Consider the following 17,989-nt stretch of genomic DNA (forward strand, 5'->3'; position numbering starts at 1 on the left):
GAGGTTCTGCTACTTGAAAATATCCCTATAGAGCCAGAATTTTGCAGTGGATGTTGGATTGGTTTTCTTGTACAGGCGGTACATGCGGAGCAGGTTCAAATCAGGGCTCAGGTACTCCCTCTCCACATCTCCCTTCATCCGTGAGTAGTGGTTCGGTTGGCGTGGGAAGTTTAGGATATGTTCTCTTATCCCCTCATTTATCATAGCGTAGCAGGCTAGCCGTCATGTAGAGCTGTCAAGTTAAGATCATTAAGTACATGAGTAGGCTTTGGTTGGGAGAATGAATAAGCCATGTGTGCGTGGTCTGTAAAGCACTTGGTGGCCTACTTGATGCCCATCATCCTTCAAAATGTAACATTTACAGTGATCAGGCACATGTGCAGTCTTAGTGAATTGAAGGAATATAGTAGCATAGGCCTACAGTAATCCAGTGGTTCTCAAAGTGTGGGGCGGGCCCCACTAGTGGAGAATAGAGACATGACGGGTGGGGCGCGATGAACAGGAGGAAATTTGCTTTATTTTTAATAGTGCCTTTCTTCTTTGACTAGGAAGATCATAGATTCAAAATAAAATAGCCACACACGAACATAGGAGTCATAAACAGACCGACGTATGAATTAAAACATCATCAGGTGACGCGGACCGAGACGGGAAATGTAACGTGGAACCAAAATAATATTTGTTTGAGAACCACTGCAGTAATCTAACATGTAGTGACAAATTGCAAGGGTAGATAAATTGCCTGCATTAACATTATAGCCTAACCTACACCTACAGACGTAGGCTATATCAATTCACTGGTTATTTCATGGGCCTACATTGGGTTGCATTGCATACTGTTGACATGATATGCTTAAGTTAGCCTACCTGCTCCAAACCAGAGAGAATGATGGCCTGCTGCCTCTCGTAAGAGACAGCATAAAACTCTGTGAAGAGCTGGAGTTTTCCTTGGTCTGTTAGGCTTGAGCACTGCCTAGGACACGTCTCCTTGCACACCTTGCCCTTAACAGAAACAGTCACATTAACGTTTTTTGGCTATAAAACACTTGAGTTATTAGCAGGCTTATTAAGGTTACTAACTAGAATATATAACAGCTTACACAATCAATGAATGGTAATTATAACGTTAGCATATGGGCTGGCGCTGGCGTATAGGGACATCAAACCATAGACAGTAAAAGACAGCATCAAATGCACCTAAAACGTTTCAATTCATTTCTCCGTAGAGACATGCTTAAAACGTCCCCTGAATCCTCATTTTCTCAGCTTTCATTTCGACTCATTCATGACTTGATCCGCTAAACAGTCTGAGCTGTATGAACTGTAGTAACGTTAGACACCCAGTAATGTGCCCCCTGACTGTAATCAGCTAGAAGCTAGACTACGTTACAAAGTAACGTAGCTGCTCTAGCCAGCTAACATTATCCCCACTAGCTAACATTAGTTACATCAAACAAACCTAAACGTTTCGCTTAATTTCTCCGTGTAGTCCATGGGCCAGACTAGATACCGGTACCATCTGGGTGGGCAAATTCTAGTTGTGATTTTTTTATACCTACACATCCCTAGTTTATGTTTTGATACCTCTGAGATTGGTAGCTTTTTAGTGGTTATCACCTAATGAAGTATACCACCCCCCCAAAAAAATCGCATTTTAGACACCTGGTGCATGTCCTGGTTGAAGCCATAGTTAAGACACTTGTCAGTGTTGTATAATATTGAATTTGGTATCATTTTAAAGATTATATCCTGAGCTTTCATTCAAAGGACACAGAGGACACCGGAGCTCTTTGAACTAACAAAAACACAACATTTTTCACAATTTCCGCCTAAACTTTACACCTTCTTTATGCCCTGTGGCATCAGAGAACAACATTAGACACAAAAGACAGAACCTGAAATACTCTCAGGACTCCAAGGATTCAGGAAATGTATGCTTTACCCATACTACTTCATTGTTGGATGTGATTTTAGGGCTAAACCAAGAAGGATGATTTTGGCCAAAATTCCGCACATGGAACTTAATTGGTTTGTTAGGTAGATGTGTAATTGTGTTTCTATGGTCATGCCAAGTGTAAATGTAACATTTTGACCACAGCTATATCAGGTAACCTATGTAAGGTAGTTAAGTGTATAAGTTGGTAAGTAAGGTCAGACGTTTATAACAATGTGGTTTCCACAGGTAGGCTTTAAATAGGTAATTGTGTATAACCATGTTGTTTCCACAGCAAAGTTACATAAGGTAAGTAAGGTAGGTAAGTGTATGACTATTTTTGTTTCCATGGGTGTAAAAGGGGAGTATGCCAAGTAAAGGTAGTCAAAAAGAGTTTGATGTAATTGGATTTTAATGAACTAATTGAATTTAATTCCTGAAACACCATACCACCCATGACTACAGTTCAACATCATCAACATCACGGTCATCAAGATCTGAGTCTGTCAGCTGTAAAACAGGCTCTTCCTCACTGCGTTGGTTGGCACAGGTTTGTAATTTACACAGATTTGTGCACTTCAGGCCATTAAGGAGGCACGTACACTTTGGTAGTTGGCATGACCTAACACACTTGCAAGCCAGCAGATGCAAGACGGCATCTGGTGCTGGAGAACCACGCATCCACTGGATCTGAAGCTGTCCATCATCGTCTATGGTCCATCCATGGTCCTTGGGGCTTGGTACAGATGGCTGGGTTTCAAGAGACCGCTTCCAGATTGCAGCCTGGTAGTTGGCACGAAGTGAATGCATGTATAGGCAATCCTTGCATGGCGGAAGCTGACTAGACTACCTCACCACGTCTGGTACATGCGGCATGTGATTTCTTGCATCTTCTTGAACAGCTCATCAGACATATCCCAAGCACAGCCAAGCTCAAGGAAGGCTTCTTGGTATGTCCTGTCTGATTTCATCAGTTTAAGGGTTCCAACTTTCCCGCGTCCTGCAAATGCACTAACAGGGTCACAGCCGGTGAATGCATGCATACCAATCAAGGCACCAGAAATACTATTGCCAAGTGATTGGCAGAGTTTGGTGATGTCCAGGAACCTTGTCTGACTCTGTGTGCCACATTTTTGGTAAAGTTGGCATGGGATGTCTTTGCTCAAACCTAGGGTCAGCTGTTATGATCACAGCCTTGTAGCCAGACTCTGCTGCATGGAGAGCATGCAACAGTATACGGGTGTCAGCTTCTTCTTGAGAGGATTTGAGCTGTTTCTCTTCCTCCCACTCATTCTTGTTAATTTTGAAGCACACCTCCTCACAGGTAACATATAAGGTCTTGTCTTTTAGTTTCTGTCTGTGCTTGGGTGCTTTCAATTCCTCAACTAAGAACTTGATAAGACTGGCTTTGCTGGTAGCACTGCAAAGTAGTTTTCTCCACTGCTGGATCTTGTGCCCAGAAACAATATTCCTAAACTGGATGCCCAAGTCTGCACCCCTGTTTACCCTTTCTGCATCTTTGATTGACATTTCCTTGTAAACATCAAAGACCACATCAATGCGCTCACTCAGTAAGACCTTGGCCAGCGTTGATTCTGCCAGCTGTGCAAATGTTTTATCATTCCCTTTCATCTTTTGCACCAAGCTCATCCCATCGATGATGGCTGTTGATGGCTATGGAATGACTTCTGCTGGGGTAACACTCTTCTCCAACTCTCTGGCGAGAGCTGCCTTGTTAGTTTTGCGGAATGATCCATCCCCATTAGCTAGGGACCATGGCAGTGGTCCCAGGGGATGAGCCAACACATCGCTCATGTGTAGCTCTCGGCTCTGGGCCACCAGAACCATGTGGCCAAACAGATTCCTATCTGCCATAAGAACTACTTTATTGGCTTGACCTTTGCTGAGTGTTTTTCGCCAAATCTCTGAGAATGTTTTTAACTTCTTTTTTGTCATCTTGTCATGGAACTGTGTGATTGGTGGTTTTGTCTCCAGACATGTTTGAAGACTTGATATGCATCTTCTCCTATTTTTGGGCCTCAAGCAGGTCTTTGGCCACATCTGGTGGAGCAAGTGTGGCACTTGACAAGCTCACAAACTCATTTTGGTCTAGACTCAGTGGATTCACCCAGCAGTTTTCCAGGATATCAACAATGGACTGTACATCAGCGTAATCTCTCTTGATCCAGGGCAGTTGTAGGTCTGGGTGACTGAGCAGAGAATTGCCTCGACCCACCATCTCCCTCAGTTGCCTCAGGTAGGTACTGCGGTACTCTGATGTTAAGTAGTACTTTGACACAGCTCCAGGCTTGAGGCTGAAGCCTTTAGTTCCTCCAGGTGTTTGTGTGTCCTTGTTTACGGTCTCTTCGATAGTTTGATCTACAGGAATTCACCCAAAAGGATTTTGGCTGCCAATTTGTACAGAGAAGCCTCCCTGCAGGAAGTGGGCATGCACTTCAGGGTGTTCCACAGGCAGTTGTGTCATCTTGGCATAATAGTAGGATAAGTAGCGAGCATAGTTGAGCTTGTCATAAGCAAAACACCAAGGGATCATCTCTCTGATGCATGCAAGATGCAACATCCAATTACCTTCTCTGGAGGCTCGAGGCCTAACATCAGGCCTAACATGATCTCTGTCATATCAAGGTATGACATCCAGAAAGCTGAAAGACCATTTTGGATCCGGAGGGAGCCCAAGTAGACTTGGAACAGTTCCATGATGCAGCTGATTGAAACATCTTCCATAAGCTCTTTGAGTGTTGCCTGACGGATGTCACAATGGAAGCTGTCAATGCTCCTTAAGGCTTGTTCAAGATGGCAATACTCTGTTGGATGTTGGCCTTTAAGCCACAGAGGGAAGCCTTTCCAGGCAAGCTGCATCAGTGCCTCATAAACAAGCTTGTGCAGCCTGACAGCTCTGTTGTACTTTCTGCCTTCCATAACACCAGCTACCGACCCCTCAGCAATGACACCAGATTCCACACAGAGGTTTCGCAACCCTGCATCTTGGAAACGTTTCCCCAGAATGGAAAGAAGATTGCAAATGGTGTGGAACATACCCATCCTGATGACAATGTTGTTGAACTTGTCATGTTTCCATGCAATTTCTAATGCTTTAGCATAGAGTGCTTGGTCGAACACACAGACAATTGTCTTTAACTGCAGGGACTCCATGATGCTTACTGACTGGTTAAGTATTTCATAGACAGTAGACAACTCTGTAGCAGGAGCATTTATTGTTGGTAGGTAGCTCACAGTGTCCTTTACTACTGTGACATCATTGCGGACCTGAATGTTGAATCCACTCCAGCTGCTCACTGTCTGAGCTTCTGGGGTACACATTCGAGCAAGCACCCAGGCAAGATTTGTTTCTTTTGCAGTCTTGATCTGTGTTGTAGTGTCAGCCTCTAGAGTTGGGGTGAATGGCGGTCCCGCTCTTTGTCCAGTGTTATAGATGGGCAGCATCACTGTGTTAGGGCTGATACTCCTCTCCTTTGACTTGATTGTAGGCATGATTCTTTGAGATACAGGTGCAAAGACTTTTGCCTGAACAGCAATGCCATTGACTCGATGAGGTTCCTGCTCCACTAACTGTCTCTTCTAGCCGGTCTATGTTGTCAAAGGCCAGGGTAGTGAAGATATTCTGAGAAATGTTTTCAGGTAGTGGTACACCATCCCTTGAGAGTTCCATCTTCCGCAGACACAATGCTGTGTCAATCTCTTCAACCTGAGAATAGGACACACTGTGTCCAAGGCGATTCAAGGTGTGTACAAGTTCTGTGTTTCCTGTCAAGGACTTTCCAGCAAACTGGAGAAGTAAGTGTTTTGTTGGCTTCGTTCTGCCACAGGTGACTGCAAAGATCAAGTCACTGCCAAAGGATGTGGTAAGTCGCTTGACCCTTTCTGATGGGCTTGTGCAATCAGAGTTTCCAGTCAGCAGTGTTTGTAGGAATTGAGTGATTAATTCAGGAATAATGAATTCATCCTCTACATTAGGTGGCCACACATTTTTGCTGACTTTTTTTTTCTGGGTACAAAAGAAGCTTCCCTTTGTCATCAGAAAATATGTGAATGCATTCACCAAGTTCATTTTCCAACCTACGGCGAAGGTGTTTCTTGGTTGAGTCCTTGATCTGGCAAATACCCAGAGACATCATTGATGACTGCAATCTTGATGAGAGGTATGTCATAGGAATTATTTCTGGGTTGGGAAAGAGTTCATTCCTTATGTAAGAAAACAGTTCCTCATATGCATGCTTTTCGGCTACCTCATACTGTGCTTCTGCATCTCCACTTTGATCCATTGAGTTAGAGCTTGTAGTAGCCCCTTGGCATGTATATGCACGGCAGCAGGACCTATGATAACTGCCCTCAGCTGCAATAAGCTCTCTACTAATGATGGCAATCATCCTTTGGTCCAATTTGGCGAGTGCTGCTTTTCGGATTCGGTCATCTGCACGGAACTCTTTACACTGAACAAGAGGTTCCTTTGTCCTTTGACCCTTCAGATACTTACTTGATGTATCACAGAAGATGCATATTTCATCATACACCAATGATTTGCTGGCAGGATGTCTTGGTTGTCTTGCAGTCACAGTGGCAGAGGCAGGGGCAGGCTTGTTTCTGATAGAATCCAGGGATTTCTTCATTGTGACAATACTGCGGCACTGTCGATGATACTGCACAGGTGGAATATCTCCCTCACTCAGGTTTTTAATTTCTGCTGCCCTCAACAACGTTTTCCAGGACTTAGTGCTTTGGGGTGACACCAGTTTTGAAACAGAATCAGTGCAGTGGAAGATACAGTCCGAGCGGGCCCGCTTTCTTGGACGCTCACTGTTGCCTTCACTGTGGGAAGAATCCATCATTGCAGCAGTATGGCTTCCTGACAGAAAGGAATGATTGTTGTTATACACAAGTTCTGAATAGTTAAAACCAATAATACCAGTTACAAATCTACCTTCCATGTGAAAATGACTTGAAAGAGCCGTTGCTGACCAGCTCACTAATAATCTATGTAAAAACATTGTGGTAGTTCAAAGTACATTTCATTAGCTGTTGATTTTTTTAATATAAAAAAGTATTTGCTGCATAAAGGTTTGACTTAATGCTTATTCAAGAGACTATTTAGTGCTATTCACAATGCCAGATCCAGGGTAGTTGTTTACATTGATTGCAAAATAACGAATAATGTTCATGGTGGGACGGTTGAAACACCGGCAAGTCAGTAACTCAAAATAAGTTAAGCAAATCCACAAAATCTCATGCCTGTTTCAACCATCCCTGCCTGGGGGGCAAATGAAACAATTTCACATTTTCCACTTTCACTAAATTTTTTCCTGAAGGATTTTGTTCAGGGCTTAAAATGTGACTACATTTAACAGGAGACAGATGTAGGCTTTCAGTCTCTTACAATCTCTTTATAAATTAAAGTTCCTGTTCTCCCCTACTTTTAAGCCGTAGGCGTGTTGGGAATCAGGGGACAGTTATATTGTGTACATTAATCTGAAAAAAAAGTGCAATAATTTATTTGTTATTGCTATTTTTATTATTGCATAACTTCTGTTTTGCTGCCACTGTAATTTCCCTTATGAAGAATAACTAATCACATAGTAACAGCTAAACAATGTCCAAACTAGAAAATTACAGTCTCAAAATAATCACATCTGCGGGATAACAACAGTTTACAGGACATGGCCTATATGACTTCTCCTGTATTTCTCACAACAGTGTACAGGGCATGGACTATATGCCTTCTCTGTGTGTTTCTCCTGTGATAGTTAGAAGTATGAATTAAGAGCTATATGTATTAGTTAGCAGTTGATGCTAATATGCTAAATTATTTAAAGAACATAAGTTAAACATGTAAGTTGGCCACAGTCTCATGACACACCATAATATCACAACAAAAGTTTCCACTGTGTACATATACAAGTCCTTGGGGTGGTGTGGGAATATTTTTAAGATTATAAAATGAGACATAGACAGATACATACCTGAAACAGGGAAGAGGTGGAGGTCACAACAAAATATGACAGTTGAAATAAGTTGATACAAAATGGAAAATTGATACATTAGGGGAGGAAGAATTCTCTTGGCCAAAATCATCATTCTTAGTTTAGCCCTGAAATCACATCTAACAATGAAGTAGTATGGGTAAAGCATACATTTCCTGAATCCTTGGAGTTACTTGGCATACTCCCCTTTTACACCCATGGAAACAAAAATAGTCATACACTTACCTACCTTACTTTACCTGATGTAACTTTGCTGTGGAAACAACATGGTTATACACATATTACCTATTTAAAGCCTACCTGTGGAAACCACATTGTTATAAACTTCTGACCTTACTTACCAACTTATACACTTAACTACCATACATAGGTTACCTGATATAGCTATGGTCAAAATGTTACATTTACACTTGGCATGACCATAGAAACACAATTACACATCTACCTAACAAACCAATTAAGTTCCATGTGCGGAATTTTGGCCAAAATCATCCTTCTTGGTTTAGCCCTAAAATCACATCCAACAATTAAGTAATATGGGTAAAGCATACATTTCCTGAATCCTTGCAGTCCTGAGAGTATTTCAGGTTCTGTCTTTTGTGTCTAATGTTGTTCTCTGATGCCACAGGGCATAAAGAAGGTGTAAAGTTTAGGCGGAAATTGTGAAAAATGTTGTGTTTTTGTTAGTTCAAAGAGCTCCTGTGTCCTCTGTGTTGATCAGAGAGTGATCAACACAGAGTGTTGTGTTTGAATGAAAGCTCAGGATATAATCTTTAAAATGATACCAAATTCAATATTATACAACACTGACAAGTGTCTTAACCATGGCTTCAACCAGGACATGCACCAGGTGTCTAAAATGTGATTTTTTTTTTTTGGGGGGGGGGGGTTTACTTCATTAGGTGATAACCATTAAAAAGCTACCAATCTCAGAGGTCTATCATATCAAAACATAAACTAGGGATGTGTATGTATAAAAAAATAACAACTAGAATTTGCCCACCCAGATGGTACCGGTATGCTATATTTTGGGTCCTTGGCCTAAGGACTAGTGGTTGTAAGGAGTACAGCTTTAATTTCGACCCATTCCTGACTTAAAACAGTTAAACAGACCGAACTGTATGAACTGTAACATTAATAAACATCCAGTACACTCCCCTGACTGTAACCGCTAAGGTTATGTAACGTTAGATAAGTTACTTTGTAAATACGGTTCTTCCACTCACCTCTTTCGGTGGACTTTTTCCTCCTTTTAAATCTCCTCTCCGGTTCACATATGGTTTCCCAGCATCCCTCAAAGACTTCCTTGCTCTTTCCTTCCATTCGTTCATGTTTGCTCTCCTTTTTTATACGGTTGTTCATCGCATGGACTCAATTGGAGAGACGAGATGGTGGGCTAAACATCATGCCCTGAGGAAAGTTTTCGGAAACTATGGCAGACCTGGTGGCCTCTTTGTTGAAGTGGTGTCCACACTGTGTGTGGAGGGGTGACCACCTGCTCCTCCGCTTTCGATTGACATGCATTTGAGCATTTCTCTGCAACATGCATCAGTAGCAAAGAAGCCATCTGCATTTTACATTGCGCTATTCGATTGTCGTCGACGCGGAGAGGAGAAAAAATAAAATAAGTTATCCACAACAAATCAGACAAGAGACGAGATGGTGGGCTAAACATCATGCCCTGAGGAAAGTTTTCGGAAACTATGGCAGACCTGGTGGCCTCTTTGTTGAAGTGGTGTCCACTCTCTCTGCCATTCATGGGGAAGTCGTGGCCTACTGGTTAGCGCTTCGGACTTGTAACTGGAGGGTTGCCGGTTCGAACCCCGACCAGTAGGCACGGCTGAAGTGCCCTTGAGCAAGGCACCCTCTCAGCACATAGGATGGTCACCACAACACAAGATTCACTGAAAAAGATAGCAAGAGATTTTCCGGCAGTCAAAGATGCAGCTGACTGTTTAGTCCATTGGGAAAACCTAGAGGAGCACGATGAACCATTGAGACGAGTCCAGGAAGTGATGTCAACCAATGATGGCCATTGAGAAGAATGTACCTTGATACTGACACAGTGATTGACAGAGTTGCGGAGAAGAGCGAATTAATGAAGAAACGGCTTTGGTAAGGTGAGATTTATGATAAATAAATACATTTGTGTTAAATTAGTGGTTTAATTACACGTTTTGACAGAAAGTAATGTGATTATTGCTTTGCTCTCTCCTCTCCTCTCTCAGGATTATTGGAGGGCCATTCAACATTTTCTCAACCAGCTGCCCTGTCCCTCATGTTCCAGGGATGTGCCTTTCATTTGTGTGGCTCACAGGCATTATTCACATTTAGCATATTTGGAGTGAAGGTTTGGGTTTGCCTTTCCCTGATGTGGAGTTCACGTGTTCTTTTTTTTTCATTAGCACCAAGGTCTGGCAGCCTTTTGTCTCAGCATATGGTGCCACTTTGAGGAGCTTTTTTTACATGGATGTATGGTCTTACTGTAGGCCTAATTGTATTTGGCCTTATTTGTATTTGTATAAACAGTATATTTCATTAAATACTGAAAAGACATTTCTAGCAGTGTTTCTTTGACAACCACTTTCACTTCAAGATGGGAATTGTGGCACTGTAGCCATCTCTCCCAAGATGAAAGTCTCTGTAAGTAGTGAAAGAGCGTATACATTTTAACATGTTAAACTCTTAACAGCTCTTCCATGTAGGCTAATGCGCTTTATTTTTACTTTTTGAAACACAATGTGCACATATATCCTCTGGTATGTTGTGTGCCTCAGCATATCGTAAATAAATAATCATGGTGAGCCGCCATGGCCAAAAATGCCAGGGCCATTTTTTGGTCCCAGTCTAGCCCTGACGTGGATCATGACTACCCATCAGCGGTCCTCAAGAACCGATTGGAATATGCTGAAGCAAAGAAAATATTTAAGGGAAAACAAATTAAGTTTCAAACACCATACCCAGCAAGGCTACGCATTTTTTACAATGACGGTGTACGCCTACACCAGACCGCCACAGAAGTGATAGAAGATATGGCTCAACGAGGATTTCCAATTACCGTCATACCTGCTGAGCCGAGAGATCCAACTCCTATCCTCGTGGAAAATGGTTGGAGAACGACGCGCCGGACTCGGAGCTCCAAACTTCACCGACAATTGACACAACACGTCTCCTGGCTAATCAGAGGTCAATCGGGATCGACAGAAAACATTTTCTTTGGAGAAACCCAAACTAGATGCGAATACAGAAAAGTGGGTGTTTTTTTCTTCTTCTTCTTTTCATGCGAACTAGTTGAAGCCTAGGCTACGTTGTTGTTTTAAAAGTTTTTTTGTAACATAGTCGGGACACAAGGATGAATCAGTCGTGATTGAAATTACTTGCCATCTCAAAGGGCCCTCTTTGCACAACGCAAGAGAGACTTAACCCTTTCTAGGTGCTCTAATACCACCAAGAGCCCCTAAAAGGCTCATCTTGAAGGAGCCTCACTTTTGGAAGTAAAAGACTGTAAATATTTAATCTTAACTGTTTTGTTTAATCACAACATTTCTTCTAACAATTTGACAAACTAGGCTATTCAACTAGCTGCTTGCTTACGAGACTCAGTGGCTGCGCAGTGTGCACCCGTTTCGTTTCCTTATTTGAGTTTTGGGTTTCCAGGTTTTATGACAAAAGCGTCATTGTGTAGGCTATGTGAAGGGTGTATATAATACCCAATTTGGCAACCCGGGAAATGTCAGACCAAAAGACAAATTAATGGATCCGTGATTTTAAAATTAAGCTTGATGGTCATGCAAATTCCGGGATTTTCTTGGGAGAAATAACAAAACAGGAGGGCGCCGGAAGATGACCTTGAAATACGGGAGAAATCGGGAAAAAACCTGTTGATGATTCTTATCAAGGGCTTTACTGCCCATTCTCTCCAAGGACTCTGATGAAGATGAAACCTTACATCAAAACGTTAGTTACCGTTATGCACCTTAAAAAAAAAAGTTTTTTGTCAGTTTGTAAAGATTAGGCAAAGTAGGAAGTAACATTAGGAAACACTATTTCAAAGTTAGTGCCTATCGCAAGTGTTTCATAATGTTTTGTTTCGTTCGTTTCGTTTCGTTCGTTTCATAATCGTTTCCCAATCGGGTCTCACCAGACTCTATTCACTTTGTGAAAGAGTTTGGATTTTAGGGCTAGCTGCACGGTGCAGCAATACTACAAAAGTAACGTTATACACTGAAATTAGAAATGTCACAATACTTTACTTTATTAGTATCGATACTAGTGAATGTTTTCTTAGTTAGCCTAGAAATCTAGACACACCCTAGTGGCAGCAAATGTAATTGGCTTGCGAGCTGGAAAAAACAAACTTTGATCAGGCCAATCACATCATGTATAGAGTCGGTTGGCGGGCTTCACATAGTGATGGCAGAGTTGCTATGGTTCCATGTGAATTCCCTGCTACTTGAAAACAAAGAAGATGGATGCTGCTGCTGGCGAACAGCGCAACGTGAGTTAAGCTTTTTTTAAGTTGGCAAAAGTTTGATCAACTAGCCAACTAGCTCCGCTGGTGGGAAAACACATGGGACTCATGAGTTGTAGCGCCATCCCATTGCGTGCAGAGGGAAATCGAAAGACAACCGTGCAGAAACACACACACATGCAGCTTTTAACCTGCAGCTGTCATGTGATAAGTACAGCAAGACATGGCTGCTAGTTTAAGTGGGCAATAGTATCTAAGATTATTTTGGAAGTAGAGTATAAACGTGATGTTAATTCATCTGTGTTGCTGTCAAGTGGTGAGTTTTTATGAGACTTAACATCAAGTTTGAAAGCTGCTGAAAAATCAGAGGCTGTAGAGGGTTTTAGCGTGTGACAACAATGTGTTGAAGTGCGCAGTTTAGTACATTATGGAATAAAACTAGACAGGTACCTCTGATTAGCATTGCTGTTTATTGTTAAACTGCGATGTGAGTACCAGCCAGCTTACCATGCACCCAGACAATATTGTGCGCCTGCCATAATTGCAGTAGGGGTTAAGCCATTTAAAGGCCGCCTGACGAGTCCAGGAAGTGATATCAATTCCGGAAATAAGTACATAATTTACTTTACTCTTTATGGAGAATACAGTGGGGAAAAAATGTGTTTTCTTTTACAGTTTATGGAAAAAATAGTTGCATTAGGTAGAAGCTTTTTATTATTATTCGTCTACATTTATTTATTAATTAATCAATTGCAACTGACTGTCCATGTGATCTGCCAGAGTCAGCTGGGAGCTTGGGACTCACGGCAGATATTGCCCGGAATTTTGGTTTATGGCTATGGTTTAAATGTCCTTCCTATTCATTAACATGAACATGATGACTGACTATATAAATTACTGTGATGTTTAATAAACCATTTTAGGCATACATTTAACAAGTCATCATTATATCACGTCAATAAAGTGTTTTCTGTAGACTAGGCTAATGTGTGACATGCTTTATATCAAAACAGTATACAGCAAAAAAAATATCAACAATAGGTTATCAAGACGTTTTGAGTATCACTGTTGCAGAAAAATTAGATACAAGTAGGCATCCTTTTGCTTGTTTGTACCTTTTTGGGTAACACTTTATTTTAATGTGTCTAATTAGGTACAGTGGTACAACCTGTGTAACAACATGTACTATCAGGTACTATCATTGTACTTGCATTATGTATTTGTGGGTACCTACATATAGTTGTTACATTGTAATACTGAGTGCTTTGACAAAACTTTGCCAATTTGTCTAAATTTTCATCAGAGACAAAGAGCTGACCTGAGACCTGCTGGATGGGGTAAATCTGGTCACATTAAAATAAAGTGTTACCCATTTTTGCATATTCCAACATAAGAAAGCAGCATGAGGAAAATTTTAACTAATTTTACAAGCCTGCAGTATCACCGAGTACAGCTGTTACAACCATTAAGGAGGGTCTGGCGTCCCTTTGTTATGATGCACTGTTATATCCCTGCGACGGTCACTCGTCCCTAAATGATTTCTGAATGAACTCCCTCTCCCTAATTGTGAAGCAGTGGCCACTCCTACAGAATGAAGATGAAACACTGCAGAAGGAAGTTAATTGTTTTACAATAACCTGAGCTACATCAACACAATGTGTGGAGTGAAACTGGATGGGCCATAATAACTTCTGAACAGTTCTACTTATTGTTAAATTGCAATGTGAACGGCAGCCAGCGGGGGAGGATACGTCAGCATGGTGCATTGTGATTTTGCCCTAATTCTGACCATGGTGGCATTAATTTAGCTGTGGCAGGCTGCCATCCCAAAATCAATATATGTATATAGTGCGTGTAGCTGAATCTATATGCAAACCACAGTACGTCAAAATTTTTCATGTTTACAACGCACAAAATCCCAAATATCTCACTTCCTGTAAAGTGTGGCTAATGCAATGTACATATGAAGGTTGTTCATCTTGGGGGGTTACATGCACCTACCAAACTTAATGTGCATAGCGGAAAGTATATGCCAACCACGAGACTAAGTGAGGTAAGGGGGCGCTATGGAGTCCATAGGCTATCGGACACCTGTTGTGTGTGCCAAATTTCATGAGTTTTCATCCATGGAAGACTGGAAGCCTGCAAAGCGTGGCAAGATACAGTCAACTGTAATAATAATATCAACAACAACAACAACAACATTCTTACAGAAACAATAGGGCTTTCGCTCTATTCGGTGCTCGAGCCCTAATAATCATTAGGCACCATTCGGTGCTCGGGCCCTAATGACGCTGAAGCAATTCAGATTTTAATCTGAAGCTCCCAAGTGGAATATGTTATGAGCACCAAAATAGCAACAGTGGGACAGACGAGCCAGACGGTGCGGCCGAGAGGCCAATGGAAGATAACAAAGATAGTCCCAATGTACTGTCAAAAAAGAATCCATTCAGAGGATTACCAAACAAGATAATCCACAGTGTTTTGTGCTATGGTGGATCACTGTCAGACCACACTTGTACAGAATAATACTTAATACCCCTTAAGATATTAATGCCCAAACATGGCTTCCAAGACATGGTCATTTTGAGAATATAGTGAAAATATTTAATGTAGTTAATAAAAAATATTAAAACATGGGAATTAAACATGTGTTAGTTTCGTTACCTAAACATTATGTAGACAAATTCATTTGACACATAATGACCCTGTAACATGGTGGATATCCAGGAGGAGTGGAGCAGACACTGCTGCAGTGATACTAGCTTTGTCAGCACAATACTGATATGCAGAGACAAATCCTTTCACATTAGATGGTTCTGTGAAGTCCAGGGCAACAACCAACAAATAGTCTCATTTCATTGTATTTTGCCATGTTGGAGGTGGTTAAGACAAATCCCTGCCACACAACATTGAGGGGGAAGGGTCAGAGTTACAAGCCTGATGTGATTAAGGAAAATCAATTGACTTTGTCTGACGGTAGTGTTCCCTCTGAATCCAATTGTTCTAGTATTGACTAACACATTTAGCCAGTCATATGCATAACATACAGATTAATTAATTCTGCTCAGGACACTGAAATGCAGAGTGAATGTATCAGTTTTGTGCTTTGTTTTAAAAGTAGGGGACAGATTTTGGGTTCTGTAAAGCTCCTGAGATGATTTCAATCGTTTTGACCCTATAAATACAATCTGAAATTATCATTAGAATGTACCATAGATAAGTTCGGCATCTAGTCATAATCGTGGTTACAGCCCCCAAATAGGTGGATGAAACTCCATGGTTTCGCAACATGGATATTGTCGCAATAGAGTACCGAAGTGTGACATTCCATTTTCATGACTGCAGTGTCACTGGAACTAAACAAAGTTTTAAAGTGGCATCGAAAGCATTGCATTTAGATATGTGGCATCTTAATAATAATAATAATAATAATAATAATAATACTACATTTTATTTAAAGCGCCTTTCAAGTCACCAAAGGACACTGTACAATAAGAGAAAAGGATATAGACATAAGAGTAGCATAAAAACATCAGACAGAGACAGTATACAAGAGAATATAAACATAAAAGCAACATATACAGGGACAGTACAAATAGACAGTACACTTAGTAAAACACACTATACATTCAGCAGGATACAGACATTACCAACAAAAGAATAAAATAAAATAAAACAGTAATAGAGGAGCAAGTGGGATGGAGGAGGCAAGGTTATGGGTAGGAAGGAAAGGAGTGAAAAGGTGAAAGGAGTGAAAAGGTGAGTTTTTAACATGGATTTAAAGGTGGACAGGGAAGTGCTTTGACGTAGTGCAAGTGGGAGGGAGTTCCAGAGTTTGGGGCCAGCCACGCTAAAGGCTCTGTCACCCATGGAACGGAGATGTGCAGTGGGGGTGGATAGGAGGTGGGCATCAGTGGAGCGTAAGGTGCGGGTTGGTTGGTAAGGGGTCAGTAGGCTTGAAAGATAAGAGGGTGCAAGATTATGTTGTGCTTTGAAGACAAGAAGGATGATTTTGAATTGAATACGGTATTGTACAGGGAGTCAGTGTAGTTGATGGAGGATGGGAGTGATATGTTGCCAGGGCCTGGTACGGGTGAGAACTCTTGCAGCGGAATTTTGAATGTATTGTAGCCTGTCTAATCTCTTTGCTGAGACACCAAAGAGCAGGGCATTACAGTAGTCAAGTCTGAAAGCATGAATGAGAGTCTCAGCAGTGGTGGGGTTAAGGGACGGACAGAGTTTAGAAATGTTTTTGAGGTGGAAGAAGGCTGTTTTAGTGATGTATTTGATGTGAGAGTCAAAGAAAAGGGTAGAGTCAATTATGACACCAAGGTTTTTGACCTCCGAGGTAGTGGTGGTAAAGTAACCAGGGATGGATAAATGTGATTGAGAATATTTTCTAGCTTTTTCAGTACAGATGGTGTGGCAACGAGTATGGCTTCTGTCTTGTCATGGTTTAATTTGAGAAAGTTTTGTGTCATCCAGTTGCTTATGGCATTGAGGCAGGTGACCAGATTGGAGGGAGGGAGTGTGTGGGAGGGCTTAGTGTGAATATGGATTTGTGTGTCGTCAGCATAGCAGTGGAAGTTTAAACCATACTGATGTAAAATATGACCAAGGGGGAGGATATAAATGACAAAGAGAAGGGGACCTAGGACAGAACCCTGGGGAACACCATGTGAAAGGGGTGAACTGGGGGACCTGAAATTACCTATGGAGACAAACTGTTCCCTAGCTGTGAGATATGACCTAAACCAGGAGATTGGAGTGCCAGTGATACCCAAGAGTGATTCCAACCTGGTGAGCAGTGTGTTGTGACAGACCGTGTCGAAGGCAGCTGTAAGGTCCAGCAGTAATAAAATGCTGACATGGCCTCTATCAGCCGCAAGGAGTAGGTCATTTGTGACCTTGACCAGGGCCGTCTTGGTGCTGTGCTGAGCCCTAAAACCAGACTGAAATACTTCCCATAGGGCATGAGCAGTCAGGTGTTCTTGGAGTTGTGTGGCTACAGTGCGCTCAAGGAGTTTGGAAATAAATGGCAGGTTGGAGATGAGACGGAAGTTTTTGAGATCATCAGTAGCTGCTCCAGGTTTTTTAAAGGGAAACTTGGCAGGATGTCCCCCTCTGTTGGAGAAATTGCGCATTATGCTATTTCAAACTGTGGGAAAGGGTAACAATAAAGCCCATGGATTTGTTTACAAGCCAGCAAACGGTTAGCATACAGTGGGCATCGCTTTCAAATGGCCACTACAGTCGCACATTACGAGGCGTGAAGCTGCGTGAAGCTTTAGTACCACTTTCAGCCACTGTGCGTCGCTCTGCCACTGTACATCGCTCTGTCAGTAGCCTGACTGCCGCCCCTTCTGAAAAAGCAGGAGGCTACCTTTAAAAATAATTGTTGCCAAGAGGAATCCCAGCCTACGAATTCAATAACAACATAAATCATGCATAATTAAACATTACCTCGATTAAGGCAACTTGGTAATGGCTTAAGGCTTGACTACACGGTGGTAGCGAAAATCAAAATCTGCTTTTGATAGCCTACCGGTGCCGCTCCACAAAACG

The 17,989-nt window shown here is 41.8% G+C and overlaps 1 protein-coding gene across 5 annotated transcripts in view; it reads right to left on the reverse strand.

Annotated features, from left to right (window-relative positions):
- Positions 1 to 17,989, reverse strand: part of LOC121715455 (WSC domain-containing protein 2-like) — a 189,310-nt gene that overhangs the window by 140,402 nt on the left and 30,919 nt on the right. The window contains exon 1 of one of the 5 annotated variants that reach the window (XM_042101220.1): positions 9,663 to 9,683. The exons of the other annotated variants lie outside the window; for them this stretch is intronic. The gene's annotated coding sequence lies outside the window, so the exon portion shown is untranslated. Of the gene's footprint in view, positions 1 to 9,662; positions 9,684 to 17,989 lie in introns of those variants that run through there. 5 annotated transcript variants of the gene reach the window in all.

This window comes from Alosa sapidissima, chromosome 8 (genome assembly GCF_018492685.1).
Source record: "Alosa sapidissima isolate fAloSap1 chromosome 8, fAloSap1.pri, whole genome shotgun sequence".
Taxonomy (NCBI): domain Eukaryota; kingdom Metazoa; phylum Chordata; class Actinopteri; order Clupeiformes; family Clupeidae; genus Alosa; species Alosa sapidissima.